This window comes from Schistocerca cancellata, chromosome 8, assembly GCF_023864275.1.
Source record: "Schistocerca cancellata isolate TAMUIC-IGC-003103 chromosome 8, iqSchCanc2.1, whole genome shotgun sequence".
Taxonomy (NCBI): domain Eukaryota; kingdom Metazoa; phylum Arthropoda; class Insecta; order Orthoptera; family Acrididae; genus Schistocerca; species Schistocerca cancellata.
In genome coordinates this window covers 451,812,677-451,827,298 of record NC_064633.1, presented here as the reverse complement: position 1 = coordinate 451,827,298, position 14,622 = coordinate 451,812,677, and the positions used below count along the sequence as shown (strand labels likewise).

The following is a 14,622-nucleotide window of genomic DNA, read 5'->3' as shown; positions in this document are numbered from 1 at the left end:
TGTATCACAAACAGCAGACTGAGGGAAATAAAATTTTCTATTACGAACCGTAAAATATTTCGTAGTGTCCGAACTAAGGTGAAATGATGACATAAAATTAGATTTAACAAAACAGATACCAGAATGAAAGTCACTGCTATCCTCACTATCCTCCTTTTATTGCTGTTAGAGTGCTGCTTCTCAGTCTGGAGTGCTTACTACGTAAGAAATAGAGCTGATCCAATGAAGAGCAATGTGTAGGGTCACCTGTGGGATAACTAAGTGGTAGTGTGTCACTAACATGCTAATACAGGTCCAGTGACAAAACTGCAGTAGAGGTGTTGTTAAATACAAGAGACTTGCTGTTAAAATTACGAAAATGTACTTCCTCCCGTTTTTACAGTGTGTTACAGAACGGTACCGACAAACATCGAGCGGTTATAGAGGATGTCTTGAGGAACACGTTGAGGGTAAGAACCCATGTCCAGAAATACCATACAACGACGCTGCAGGACATCGACGTTATAACCGCAGGTGCTGCCGCTAGAACATCTCTTCGCAGCAAATGTGACTTAGTACGCCGACGGAGCATGGGGTGGAACATCACGCAATGTTGTTTGGTGTTCAGTGATCGCGACTGAGTCCACGATCGCCATTGGAGGAGATGGACCTTGCTGATTCGTAGACAGGCCTTGTCTCCTATTACTACGACGTTCTGTTGCTTAAGGTGATGACGGTTTCAGAAACGGGTTACCATCCGCAGTTCGTTTTCCTCCTGTATACCGAAAAAGTAGTATATTTTAGATAGTTCCATTCGTAGAAGAAGGCTTGTCTACGCAGCTTCCATATTCGCCACTGGCTGTTGGCTGGAATCAGTCGTGATTACTGAAACCTTCCCGTCTCCTCTATATCTCTTTTGTTACGCAACATTCATTTCTACAATAACCTATATCTCTTACTTAGTAATAACAAATGAAATCTTCCCTTTGAAATTAATTCTCTTTCTCAATCTTCGCATACAAATTTAAATGCTGCTTATTAAAAGTGATTTTATGATTATTTCGATGAAACATAGGATGTGTCGCCGTCGTGGCCCTCAGTCGTTATCTGCAATAACCCAAAACTGTTCCTTACCTATTTTATTGTTACTGGATCGCCATCTGACTGCTACATCGAACTGCGACATGAATATACTTACTCTGTTTTACTATACTCTATTAGATGCTGGTGGGCTGTCATAATAAGTGGCTGTATTTATTACCAAAGTTGACGTTATTCTTTAATAGCAAAGCTGACATTATTCTTTAATTAATTTGACTGAAGTTACGGAATTCGTAGTTAAACTTTTTCTTGACAACAATAACATTTTGCAAAGTTTTACGTCGATGGTTTTTGGGGTGGATTATAATCAGTAATGCAATATTGCTGGCAAAAATTAATTATATTCTGAATGAAATGATTTTACAAACGTTCAAATGGGACTTACTTTTTACAATAATCTTACAACTAGCATTGCGCAAATATACCTTCAGAAGTCTTCAGTTTCTCAAAAAAATAATTCAATAATATTAGTTCCTCTTATGATAACAGCTGATGTCTCTGTATATCCGTTTATAATCTCCTGTAAATCATAGCTGGTGGCTGGCAGGCACACCGCTCCTCTCAACCTCTCGCTTCAGACCTGCTACCGACTCGCTTCACATCTCGCTTATTACTGACTTCCTACGAACGCCAAAGTGCGACTTTTCCCGTCAACAATTCTTTCTGGTGCAGACAATCCATGCTACCGTTACAAAATGTATCAAAGCGCGGTCTTTCCCGCTCTTTTCTTAAAATGTATTCATACGCGGTCTCTCCCGCCTTTTTTTTTAATTATACCAATGTGCGGTCTCTCCTCCCAACAATACTTTAGTGCAGACATTCCCTGCTACCACAATTATTTCCAACATGACAAATATTAATTATTCCTACTTAATCCTCTTAATAAAATATAAACATGTTTCATAAATTGTGATTTGACAGTAGACAATAGAAATATACACGTCTTACATCACTTAATAACAAACAACATTGCGAGATGTTTCGCTTACTGTCCGTCAGCGTGCAAAGTCACGTTTGCTTCCAAAGGCCTAGCGGTAGTGTAATATATTGATTATTCCTTGTTACTGTAGTGTTATCTTGAAGTTGTGAGAAAGGAGGACAGGCATTTCAAGGCGCAGAAGCAGAGACGATGCTGAAGGCAGACGAAACTAGGAAAGATATTGTTACATGAAGTAAACCGTAAGAAAGGGTGAGCCTTTCAGACGCCCTCAGAGGCGGTCCCAGGGCGTTAGTTACTCTTCAAGGAATTAACATGTAACTTCATATGTAGTCTAGACGCTGGAGTAGGTTGCCACCGTAGAACTTTGTAACCAACAGGCACGTACTAGCGTATAAAGCCAGCTTGATACCAGCCCTGAGAACAGCAACGTCAGTAGGATTCACAAGGTTAGAAAGAGAGCGAAAACGCCAAAAACTGTTGACCTAGCAGTCCCTACTCCGGGGAGCCCGAGGGGCGGAGCTAAATGACGTATAACAATAACGTTGCAAGCCTTATTTGGCAGAGCAGTTACGTTTAGCTTTCAGCTGAACAATGTTGATACCAAAAACGGACTTAGTTAGTGCAACTGCATTAACATCCCCGCCTTAGGAGTAGTAGAGAGGACCTAATTAAACCGTGATTGGCAGGCACCTGCAAGAGACCTACGGGATTGGCTGGGTGGCTTTAAGTGAGAAAAAGTGCCCCCACGGGACTCCTTAAAACCCCTAGATTCCGCATTTTGGCAGAATTCTCAGTCAGACGATTTGGGCGCCGAATCCGCGTCCGTCGACTTCAGCCTCGATCCAGCTCCGCGTAAGTCTGCTCTCTCTCTCTCTCTCTCTTGGAGTGCCTCAGTCAACAGTGTCTTTTCAGTATGTTTTGTTTTGCAACTAAGTTGTTGCCTTAAGATGCTGCTAGTGTTTGCTACTGTGTTTAGCGTCCACTCCTGGGACTTCTGCATTGGCTTCTGTTGTAACAGTGTTATTTATGCTTTTTCTAACCCTAGAACTAGCCTCCAGTGTATTAGTTGGTCCTGCCTGGAATAAACAACAATTTCAAAACCCTGTTTGTCCAAGAGTCTCCACAACGAGTTCCCTACCGAGTCTCACCACCTGAATTTATAGTAAATGCCTGCAGCAGTGTTGGCTCAGATAGAAGAAAACAATCAAATGCGTTCACTGTGAATTGTCCTTCTGCCTTCTGCTCTGCACCGCTCGGGAGCGCAGACTGACCAGTTATCCCTTTTCTTCAAAATGTTTCAAATGGCTCTGAGCACTATGGGACTTAACTTCTGTGGTCATCAGTCCCCTAGAACTTAGAACTACTTAAACCTAACTAACCTAAGGACATCACACACATCCATGCCCTGTCCACCGCTCGTGGTCTCGCGGTAGCGTTCTCGCTTCCCGAGCTCGGGGTCCCGGGTTCGATTCCCGGCGGGGTCAGGGATTTTCACCTGCCTCGAGATGACTGGGTGTTTGTGTTGTCCTCATCATTTCATCATCATCCAGGAAAGTGGCGAAATTGGACTGAGCAAAGATTGGATAATTGTACGGGCGCTGATAACCACGCAGTTGAGCGCCCCACAAACCAAACATCATCATCATCACATCCATGCCCGAGGCAGGATTCGAACCTGCGACCGTAGAAGTCCCGCGGTTCCGGACTGCGCGCCCTTTTCTTCCTCCCCCACCTATGTCAGGACACGACAGTAGACGCCGGCGCTACAAGTTCGACGTTATGCGCCGTCGTTGGGTAATGTTCCCAGGCACGGGTTCCTATTCTCAATTCATTCCTCAAGACACTCATTACTGTCACTCGACGTTTGTATTGTTTCTTACCGCTTGTATAAATCGTTATTACCATAAGTTGAAAAGAAATCATTTCGACCCCCTGCTGAAATTTTACCGACATTCGTTCTTTCCGCACAACAAACTGCCATACGATGAATAGTGTTTTAGAGACGTTGCTGAAAATGTCGTCCCTTTCACATTCACAACTGGCATCTGTGTGCTAATGGTTATCTAACACGTTCTCATGATTGGCTCGTATCACCTGTCTTAACTTACACGCTGGAGAAAATTACTGTATCTTTCTCCGTAAAATACAACCGAAAATGTTGGAGAACGTTCCAGTAGCAGACAGGCACCGATTGTGTCTCGCTGAAATCACAATCGTTGCCTGTCTGCTAGTGGAACGTTCTCCAACATTTTCGGTTGTATTTTACGGAGAACGATACAGTAATTTCCTCCACCGTGCAATTTTGCCTTTGATAACAGTTGGACAATGTTTTTCTGAACAGTTGGACTGGGAGGTGTAGGTCAGCGCCTTCGGCACCACACCCTCCACACACTCCTATGGATATGTTTGTGTGGGTGCAGATGAATCATCTGGTGTACCAGTGACCGACAGCAGCTGCAGATGAACTGCCCATTTGGCTGAGCTGCAGCCATTATTCGTAAATCATCTAGTTGTGTCCAACAATCATTAGGGTGCAGATGCCTATTGTGAGCTTAATATAAACAGATAATATTTAGCCGATCGCTGTGGCCGAGCGGTTCTAGGCGCTGCAGTCCGGAACTGCGCTGCTGCTATGGTCGCAGGTTCGAATCCTTCCTCGGGCATGGATGTGTGTGATGTCCTTAGGTTAGTTAGGTTTAAGTAGTTCTAAGTCTAGAAGACTGATGACCTCAGATGTTAAGTCCCATAGTGCTTCGAGCCATTTTCTAGATAATATTTTCAGCAACATCTCTAAAATAAAATTCTTCGCACAGCTGTTTGTACATCCTCTCTGAACATACTAGCCTCTAAACCTACAAGTGCTCCTCGTGGGGAAACTATGTGACATTTTTGTCAAATCAAATAATCGTTTCTGTCTATCTCCTCTAAACACTGCACGTATTCTTTTTAACGTTATATTGTAAACAGTGATGGCCCTGTAGTAGTGCCTTGGAGCACTTTGCCAATAACCCTGTCTATTATGTCCCGTTAAGGATAACGTGTTGACCTCCATCTGCTACGAAGTCCTGAGTCTGGTCAAAAATTTGGAATGGTACACACATCATGTTCGCTAAACGACAGTACCAAATTGTAACGATTGCATTCCGGAATTCAAAGAACATGACGTCAACATTGTCGCCCTTTTCTACGGTGCTCTGGAATGCTTGGATAATATGTTCAAATGTGTGTGAAATCTTGTGGGACTTAACTGCTTAGGTCATCAGTCCCTAAGCTTACACACTACTTAACCTAAATTATCCTAAGGACAAACACACACACCCATGCCAGAGGGAGGACTCGAACCTCCGTCGGAATCAGCCGCACAGTCCATGACTGCAGCGCCTTACACCGTTCGGCTACATCCATGCCTGGAGCAGGATTCGAACCTACGACCGTAGCAGCAGCGCGGCTCCGGACTGAAGCGCCTAGAACCGGACGGCCACCGCGGCCGGCCCAAATACCAGTCTCTGATTTACATTCCTTTTTAGCATCATCTGCAGTAAATTCGCTACCTATGTAAGAACAGCAAAGTTTATGCGGGAAAAAGAATGTTATCGACGAATCTGTAAAGTAACATATGCTTCCCACGTGACAAGGCTGCGGCACAAGGCGCGATACAGTTGTTCCAAACGCACTGCACGCGGACCGTGTTTTTGTTTGCAGTTCCGCTTGCATGTCTCTAACTACTGCGGTCGCCAGCAGCGGCCGCGAAGGCGCCGAGCCGCACGCGACGTCTCAAATGTGGGGCTGAGAAACGCCCGAATATTCGCCCTGCGTGACCCGCCGCCCTCTCGGATTCAGTTCACGTGAATAAGAGCCTCGCACGAAGGCGTGTGGCCCACACTCGTAAACCTGCAGGGACAGCCGGAGCAGGCCTGAGGACAGTTGCGTCAGGAAACGGGAATCGTATGGCCAGAGTCTAACGAATGTACTTGATTAGTTAACAACATTTTTATGATGGTGGATACTTGAGCTTCAAGAAATGTCGCTAATAACACAAAAACATTAGAAAAATCAAAATCGACATTTTAATGCGATCTCCACGGTAATAGGGGCTGCGAGAGGGGATTTTTTTGGGACGGACAAGTGTTCTACTGAGGTACTGGCGGAAGTAATGATGTGAGGATGAATCGTGAGCAGTGCTTGAGTAACTAGTCGGTAGAGTACTTACTCGTGAAAGGCAAAGGTCCCGAGTGCGCGTGTCGGACCAGCACACGTTTTTAATCTCCAAGTAAGTTTCATATCAGCGCACACTCCGCCGCAGAGCAAAAATTTTGTTCAGGCGATTTTCTCGTTAATAATATTTTTAAACATATTAAAAACGTGAAAATATCAGACCACGGGGACGTAAATGGATCTGTAGAAAGCGCAATGTACACCAAAATGTCAGGAGATATTCGTTGCCTTAGTCACCTTCCAACCAATTTCTCACCTCCCAGTCCGACCTACGAGGGGCTTTTGAAAAGTCCATGCAAAGCCCCAGAGATGGCACCACCGGCGCATATCGAGGTCATGTTTAGTTAGTAGCTCCTATGGAAAGAACGCACACCAAGTTTCAGCCATATTGGTCTATTTCATTGTGTTTGGCATTCGTGTGAATCAAGGAAGTCGAGTGATTATCAAAAAATGGACGAAAAAGAATTTCGTGTGATGATTCAACATTGTTTTATGAAAGGAAAAACATCTCACCAGACTAAAGAGAAGCTTGATAAACATCACAGTGACTCTGCACCTTCGATTAGCACAGTTTATAAGTGGTTTCAAAATTTTCGGACTGGCCATATGGGCACAGGTGGTGCTGAACGTTCTGGACGCGCTGTGGAGGTTACGACCCCAGAAATCATTGATAAAATCCATGATATGGTGATGGATGATAGGAGAGTTAAGGTGCGTGAGATTGTTAGTGCTGTGGGCATCTCGAATGAATAGGTACATACCATTTTGCACAGACATTTGGACATGAGAAAGCTATTCGCAAGATGGGTTCCGCGATTGCTCACGTTTGACCAAAATCGGGATCGAGTGAAGTGTTGCAAGGATGGTTTGCAGCTGTTCAGGAAGAATCCGCAGGACTTTAAGAGTCGTTTCATCACTGTGGATGAAACATGGATACATAACTATACTCCTGAGGCCAAACAACAATTCAAACAATGGGTTATCAAGGGAGAATCTGCACCAAAAAAGGCGAAGACCGTTCCCTGCGCTGGAAAGGTTATGGCGACTGTCTTTTGGGATTCGCAAGAGATAATCCTCATCGACTATCTGTCAAAGGGTAAAACTATTACAGGTGCATATTATTCATCGTTAATGGACCTTTTGAAAACCGAGCTGCAAGAAAAACGCCGGCAATTTGACAGCAAAAAAAGTCCTTTTCCTTCATGACAATGCACCAGCACACACCCCAGCAGCTGTGGTCGCAAAATTAATGGAAACAGGATTCCAACTCGTTTCACATCCCGCCTGTTCTCCAGACTTGGCTCCCTCGGACCACTATTTGTTCCCCAATTTGAAGAAATGGCTGGTGGGACAAATATTTTTAATTCAAACGAAGAGGTGATTGCAGCAACTAATAGCTATTTTGCAGACTTGGACAATTCCTATTACTCGGAAAAAGCAAAAAGCACTCCGTCTTCAGGCCATTAGTGACCCATCGGGACCATCCGACCGCCGTGACATCCTCAGGTGAGGATGCGGATAGGAGGGGCGTGTGGTCAGCACACCGCTCTCCCGGCCGTTAAGATGGTTTTATTTGACCGGAGCCGCTACTATTCGGTCGAGTAGCTCCTCAATTGGCATCGCGAGGCTGAGTGCACCCCGAAAAATGGCAACAGCACATGGCGGCCCGGATGGTCACCCATCCAAGTGGCGGCCACGCCCGACAGCGCTTAACTTCGGTGATCTCACGGGAACCGGTGTGTCCACTGCAGCAAGGCCGTTGCCCTATTACTCGGAAGGGATCAGCAAATTAGATAGCGTTGGATGAAGTGTATAAGTCTAAAAGGAGACTATGTCGAAAAATAAAAAATGTTTACCCCAAACACGTAAGTAGTTTTTCTTTTTGCACGAACTTTTCAAACGCCCCTCGTAAGTCTCGGGCTGTGCTACAAATGAGTCTATGCTCCAGTCTAGTCTCGATCTCGGGCTACGCTGCAAGCTGTCGCGTTTATGAGCAACAGGCCAGGTGCAAACAGTAATGTTGTGCAATGTAGCTTAAATCCTGCTGTCGTATGGAATACCGTGTCGTGGTCATGAGCTGAAGCTGTCCTCACGCATGGAACTTGTTTCTCACCGTTAAGCACGACAAACGTGGTTTGCATCGTGGCTGCCGGCCGGAATGGCCGTGCGGTTCTAGGCGCTACAGTCTGCAGCCGAGAGACAGCTACGGTCGCAGGTTTGAATCCTGCCTCGGGCATGGATGTGTGTGATGTCCCTAGGTTAGTTAGGTTTAATTAGTTCTAAGTTATAGGTGACTGTTGACTTCAGAAGTTAAGTCGCAAAGTGCTCAGAGCCATTTCAACCATTTTTGCATCGTGGCTTGTGCACGCTTAGATACGAGTTGGATCATCACAAGGAACGTACTCCTGATAATAATTTGCTACAACAGCGCTCTTCAGTGGCAATCGTCGGCTGTTTCTGACCCTCAAATCACACAGTTTGGTTACGAAAATGACAGGTGTTGAATTCCTACCTTAGCTCCGCTAAAACGCACATTTTTTCAAACATATAACACGTCAGCCGCAGTTGCAAATAGAAACCAATCCTTACCTAGGTTTCAGCCAAAATAATTTGGCCTTCTTCGAAGCTATTGACACTAAACTAATGCATGCCAAAGTTTGGCCATGTCAAGTATAAAACTAGAGCACCGTCGTACCCAATCATACAGGGTGTTTCAAAAATGACCGGTATATTTGAAACGGCAATAAAAAGTAAACGAGCAGCGATAGAAATACACCGTTTGTTGCAATATGCTTGGGACAACAGTACATTTTTAAGCGGACAAACTTTCGAAATTACAGTAGTTACAATTTTCAACAACAGATGGCGCTGCAAGTGATGTGAAAGATATAGAAGACAACGCAGTCTGTGGGTGCGCCATTCTGTACGTCGTCTTTCTGCTGTAAGCGTGTGCTGTTCACAACGTGCAAGTGTGCTGTAGACAACATGGTTTATTCCTTAGAACAGAGGATTTTTCTGGTGTTGGAATTCCACCGCCTAGAACACAGTGTTGTTGCAACAAGACGAAGTTTTCAACGGAGGTTTAATGTAACCAAAGGACCGAAAAGCGAGACAATAAAGGATCTGTTTGAAAAATTTCAACGGACTGGGAACGTGACGGATGAACGTGCTGGAAAGGTAGGGCGACCGCGTACGGCAACCACAGAGGGCAACGCGCAGCTAGTGCAGCAGGTGATCCAACAGCGGCCTCGGGTTTCCGTTCGCCGTGTTGCAGCTGCGGTCCAAATGACGCCAACGTCCACGTATCGTCTCATGCGCCAGAGTTTACACCTCTATCCGTACAAAATTCAAACGCGGCAACCCCTCAGCGCCGCTATCATTGCTGCACGAGAGACATTCGCTAACGATATAGTGCACAGGATTTATGACGGCGATATGCATGTGGGCAGCATTTGGTTTACTGACGAAGCTTATTTTTACCTGGACGGCTTCGTCAATTAACAGAACTGACGCATATGGGGAACTGAAAAGCCCCATGTTGCAGTCCCATCGTCCCTGCATCCTTAAAAAGTACTGGTCTGGGCCGCCATTTCTTCCAAAGGAATCATTGGCCCATTTTTCAGATCCGAAACGATTACTGCATCACGCTATCTGGACATTCTTCGTGAATTTGTGGCGGTACAAACTGCCTTAGACGACACTGCGAACACCTCGTGGTTTATGCAAGATGGTGCCCGGCCACATCGCACGGCCGACGTCTTTAATTTCCTGAATGAATATTTCGATGATCGTGTGATTGCCTTGGGCTATCCGAAACATACAGGAGGCGGCGTGGATTGGCCTCCCTATTCGCCAGACATGAACCCCTGTGACTTCTTTCTGTGGGGACACTTGAAAGACCAGGTGTACCGCCAGAATCCAGAAACAATTGAACAGCTGAAGCAGTACATCTCATCTGCATGTGAAGCCATTCCGCCAGTCACGTTGTCAAAGGTTTCGGGTAATTTCATTCAGAGACTACGCCATATTATTGCTACGCATGGTGGATATGTGGAAAATATCGTACTATAGAGTTTCCCAGACCGCAGCGCCATCTGTTGTTGAAAATTGTAAGTACTGTAATTTCGAAAGTTTGTCTGCCTGAAAATGTACTGTTGTCCCAAGCATATTGCAACAAACGGTGTATTTCTATCGCTGCTCGTTTAGTTTTTATTGCCGTTTCAAATATACCGGTCATTTTTGAAACACCCTGTAAATCTACATTACTTAGCCGAAGAGAAACAGCAGGCCCCACTGCGCGGACGAGGTCGGTAGGCCAAGAGAGCTGCGCCTATGATGGGAATAGAAATGAAGCTAGTGAAGATGAGGTCACTGTTTTTTACCTGTTTCTATTCCCTTCATACGCAAAGCATCTTATAAAATAGGGCGACTCTTAAAGAGATACGGCTTTAAGATTACATATTCTACGAATAGCAGCCTCAAAAAGAACTTGGTCCACACCATAAAGAATACTAATGACAAATGATCTTATTCTGGGGTGTACAAAATCACCTGTAGTGATTACCCGAGTTATTACATCGGCCAGACCGGGAGAGCCCTCTCAGCTAGATATAAGGAACATATACCCACGAAAAGTGGTTCAAATGGTACAAATGGCTCTGAGCACTATGCGACTTAACTTCTGAGGTCAACAGTCGCCTAGAACTTAGAACTAATTAAACCTAACTACCCTAAGGACATCACACACATCCATGCCCGAGGCAGTATTCGAACCTGCGACCGTAGCGGTCGCTCGGCTCCAGACTGTAGCGCCTAGAACCGCACGGCCACTCCGGTCGGCATGAAAATTGGTGATGGCACGCGTGGCTCGACTTTTGCCCATGCTCCCAATCCACCCAGTAATACAGAGCTATTAAAAAAATGTCTCTGAGCACTATGCGACTTAACTTCTGAGGTCATCAGTCGCCTAGAACTTAGAACTAATTAAACCTAACTAACCTAAGGACATCACACACATCCCTGCCCGAGGCCGGATTCGAACCTGCGACCGTAGCGGTCGCTCGGAGCTATTAAATTGCGAGGTTAAAGGCACTAGGCTTGGCTTCCTTGAGGAACTGCAAATCTTTAAACACCTGTTGCTTGAGAAAGAAAACCTACTTAATGACTAGATACAATTCAGACATACGAATTTTTTCGAAAGTTTTCAACCTTTCCTTTACCGGCCCTGATGTTACGTTGCCTTTGCAGTCACCGACGTCTGACTCCACTTTCTTTAGTCGAATACTAATGTATTCTACATTGAGGAATAATTTTGCCGAGTAATAGCTAGTCTTTCTTCCGGGCTCCAAATCCGTTTACAGGGTTCTCGTTCTCCTCAGAAGTAAGTTTGGTTACATATTACGTCAGTAACAGTTTTAATGCTTATATTAATCCAATTCCTAACATAAAGGTAGCTACTGTTAAGCATTTATGTTTCCGCGCGCGCTGCGCATGACCATCGGCTGTGCTCGGTACACAGCTGCTCGTTGCGATTAGTCCCGGCGCAGCTCTCTTGGACTACCGACCTCGTCCGCGCAGTGGGGCCTGCTGTTTCTCTTCGGCTAAGTAGTGTAGATTTATGACTGGGTACTACGGTGCTCTAGTTTTATACTTGACATGGCCAAACTCTAACATGCAATAGTTTAGTGTCAATAGCTTCTGAAGAAGGCAAAATTATTTTGGCTGAAACCTAGGTTAAGATTAGTTTCTATTTGCAACTGCGACTGACGTGTTATATATTCAATTATCAAAGTTGCTGACGGAACTGCACGATGTTAAAAATTCTTCACATTTCTTCCCTTGTCAGTGTGCTAGTCATGTTCTTCTGTTCGTAGTACAACTAAGAAAAACTTAAATATTCACGGACGTGTTATAAGGTAAAAAGGAAAGTTTCATGTCCAGCCAGTAAGTACACGAGTTCATAAAAATTCCATTACAAGTAGTGTGATACAGATCCATAATAGCCTTCCACATAAGATATAAAAATTATTTCATCACTCTCACGTTTTAGCAAAACCCTAATATGACGGTTGGAACAAATAGAGGCAATAACCGATACAAAAGAGTTACATGTTTTCACCTGTTACTTGTAAGACGTCATGGTCTCCTGACCTTCATTGCTTACATATTCCGCCCTCACTATCATATTCCGCACATCAAGACGCTTCATTCGAACCCAAACTCGATAAGATAAAGGCAATGCTGTATGAATTCATGTGAACGATATGCAGATATTAATAAATCGCAAGTGCGCACCGAGATTGAAATGCTCGAGGCTGGCGTATACACATACATTCCAGACATGACGGTCACAGGAGATTTTAGTTCGCGAGAGGCAACCGCACTCCAGGAGGCTGGTCCCAACCCATCTATGTCGGTCGGTGGCCGCCCTTGAAGCGGTCAGCATTCGCCCGAAGTAAAGGGGGAACGACCCCTTGTTCGGCTTAAAAGCAAATTCCGCTACATTGTGTGGGAGCGGCCAGCCTACGCATTCTTTACACATAGCACGCAGTTTCAGAGATTTTCACAGGGAGACCGCAAACGCCAAACGCCGATACTACAGGTTTCCGGATTGGTCGCCTTAAACGAAACGTCATTCTCCCGTTTTAGAAGAGCAATGCTGATTGGCAGACGATATTTCTGACGCCTTGACCGTACCTAGCAACATTCTAATGGATAATTATTCAAGTTGAGTAGGCGCGGCTCTCAGCCATTCTGCCAAGTCAGTAACAATCTTAAACTTTGTACAGAAATTTTATTAGCGAATCCTATCCTTAAGAGGTAACTTCACATTCCAAAAAGAACCTGGAAATAACTTGTTCAGTTCATAACTAAAAGTGCCATTGTGATTTCTCAGAATTTTTGAAAAATAAATAATAATTTTCGTTAGTGGCTCTGAGCACTATAGGACTCAACATCTTAGGTCATAAGTCCCCTAGAACTTAGAACTACTTAAACCTAACTAACCTAAGGACATCACACACACCCATGCCCGAGGCAGGATTCGAACCTGCGACCGTAGCAGTCCCGCGGTTCCGAACTGCAGCGCCAGAACCGCTAGACCACCGCGGCCGGCAATTTTCGTTAGTTTCATGTTTTTCTTACACTAACTATCACTACTCCAGTACCCAAGTATCCCACTAGTTGCGTAAGAAATTTTGTGAATTTTTCTGTCATTTCCTTACAGTGGACGACTCCAGAAGATATTTATTGCTGAACTTTTTTCAGGCATTTCTCTTTAGAGCGTTAGGAGCGTCTGTCTGACTTCTGTATTAGTGTGGGGGTGGAAATTGCATCTTGCAGGAGCCACACGGTAAACGGTAGATTTCAGATTAATCCGTTGTGCAGAATAACAGAATCTGAGATCAACCCCACGCTCACAGATACTCTCCTTCAAAACAGTCACCAGCGTTGTGTAGAACCTGTTGCCAGAGATATGGAAGGCGTAGTATACCGTTAGCAGAGCCTGTTCTGTTCGTTGTGCGAATGGAGCGGTTTAAAGTGATTCTTGTGTACGACTGTGATGGTGTTATCCTAACGCATTACGCTCCTCTACGGCAGACTGTCAGTTCACAGTATTACTGTTCGTTTTTGGAGCATCACCTGCGACCAGCTTTGCGAAAGAAGCGGCGACTCTTTCTGCCCAACCCACCCATCATTTTGCACTACAATGCGCGGGCGCATACAGCGCAAGCCGTGGCTGCTCTGTTCGGTCGATGGGACTGGGAAGTACTGTCCCATCCACCATACTCCCCGGACTTAAGTTCTTGTGACTTTGATTTGATTCCGAAGATGAAGGAACCACTTCGTGGCATTCGCTTCAGAACTGTTCCAGAGATTCGACAGGCAGTAGACTGAAACTTCCTGGCAGATTAAAACTGTGTGCCCGACCGAGACTCGAACTCGGGACCTTTGCCTTTCGCGGGCAAGTGCTCTACCAACTGAGCTACCGAAGCACGACTCACGCCCGGTACCCACAGCATTACTTCTGCCAGTACCTCGTCTCCTACCTTCCGAACTTTACAGAAGCTCTCCTACGAGGTAGGAGACGGGGTACTGGCAGAAGTAAAGCTGTGGGTACCGGGCGTGAGTCGTGCTTCGGTAGCTCAGTTGGTAGAGCACTTGCCCGCGAAAGGCAAAGGTCCCGAGTTCGAGTCTCGGTCGGGCACACAGTTTTAATCTGCCAGGAAGTTTCATATCAGAGCACACTCCGCTGCAGAGTGAAAATCTCATTCTGGAAACATCCCCCAGGCTGTGGCTAAGCCATGTCTCCGCAATATCCTTTCTTTCAGGAGTGCTAGTTTTGCAAGGTTCGCAGGAGAGCTTCTGTAAAACTTGGAAGGTAGGAG

At 45.2% G+C, this 14,622-nt stretch overlaps 1 pseudogene; it reads right to left on the bottom strand.

The window, feature by feature from the left end:
* Positions 1-7,881: 7,881 nt before the first annotated feature.
* On the bottom strand, positions 7,882-7,999 carry LOC126095890 (5S ribosomal RNA; annotated as a pseudogene).
* Between the last annotated feature and the right edge of the window lie 6,623 nt (positions 8,000-14,622).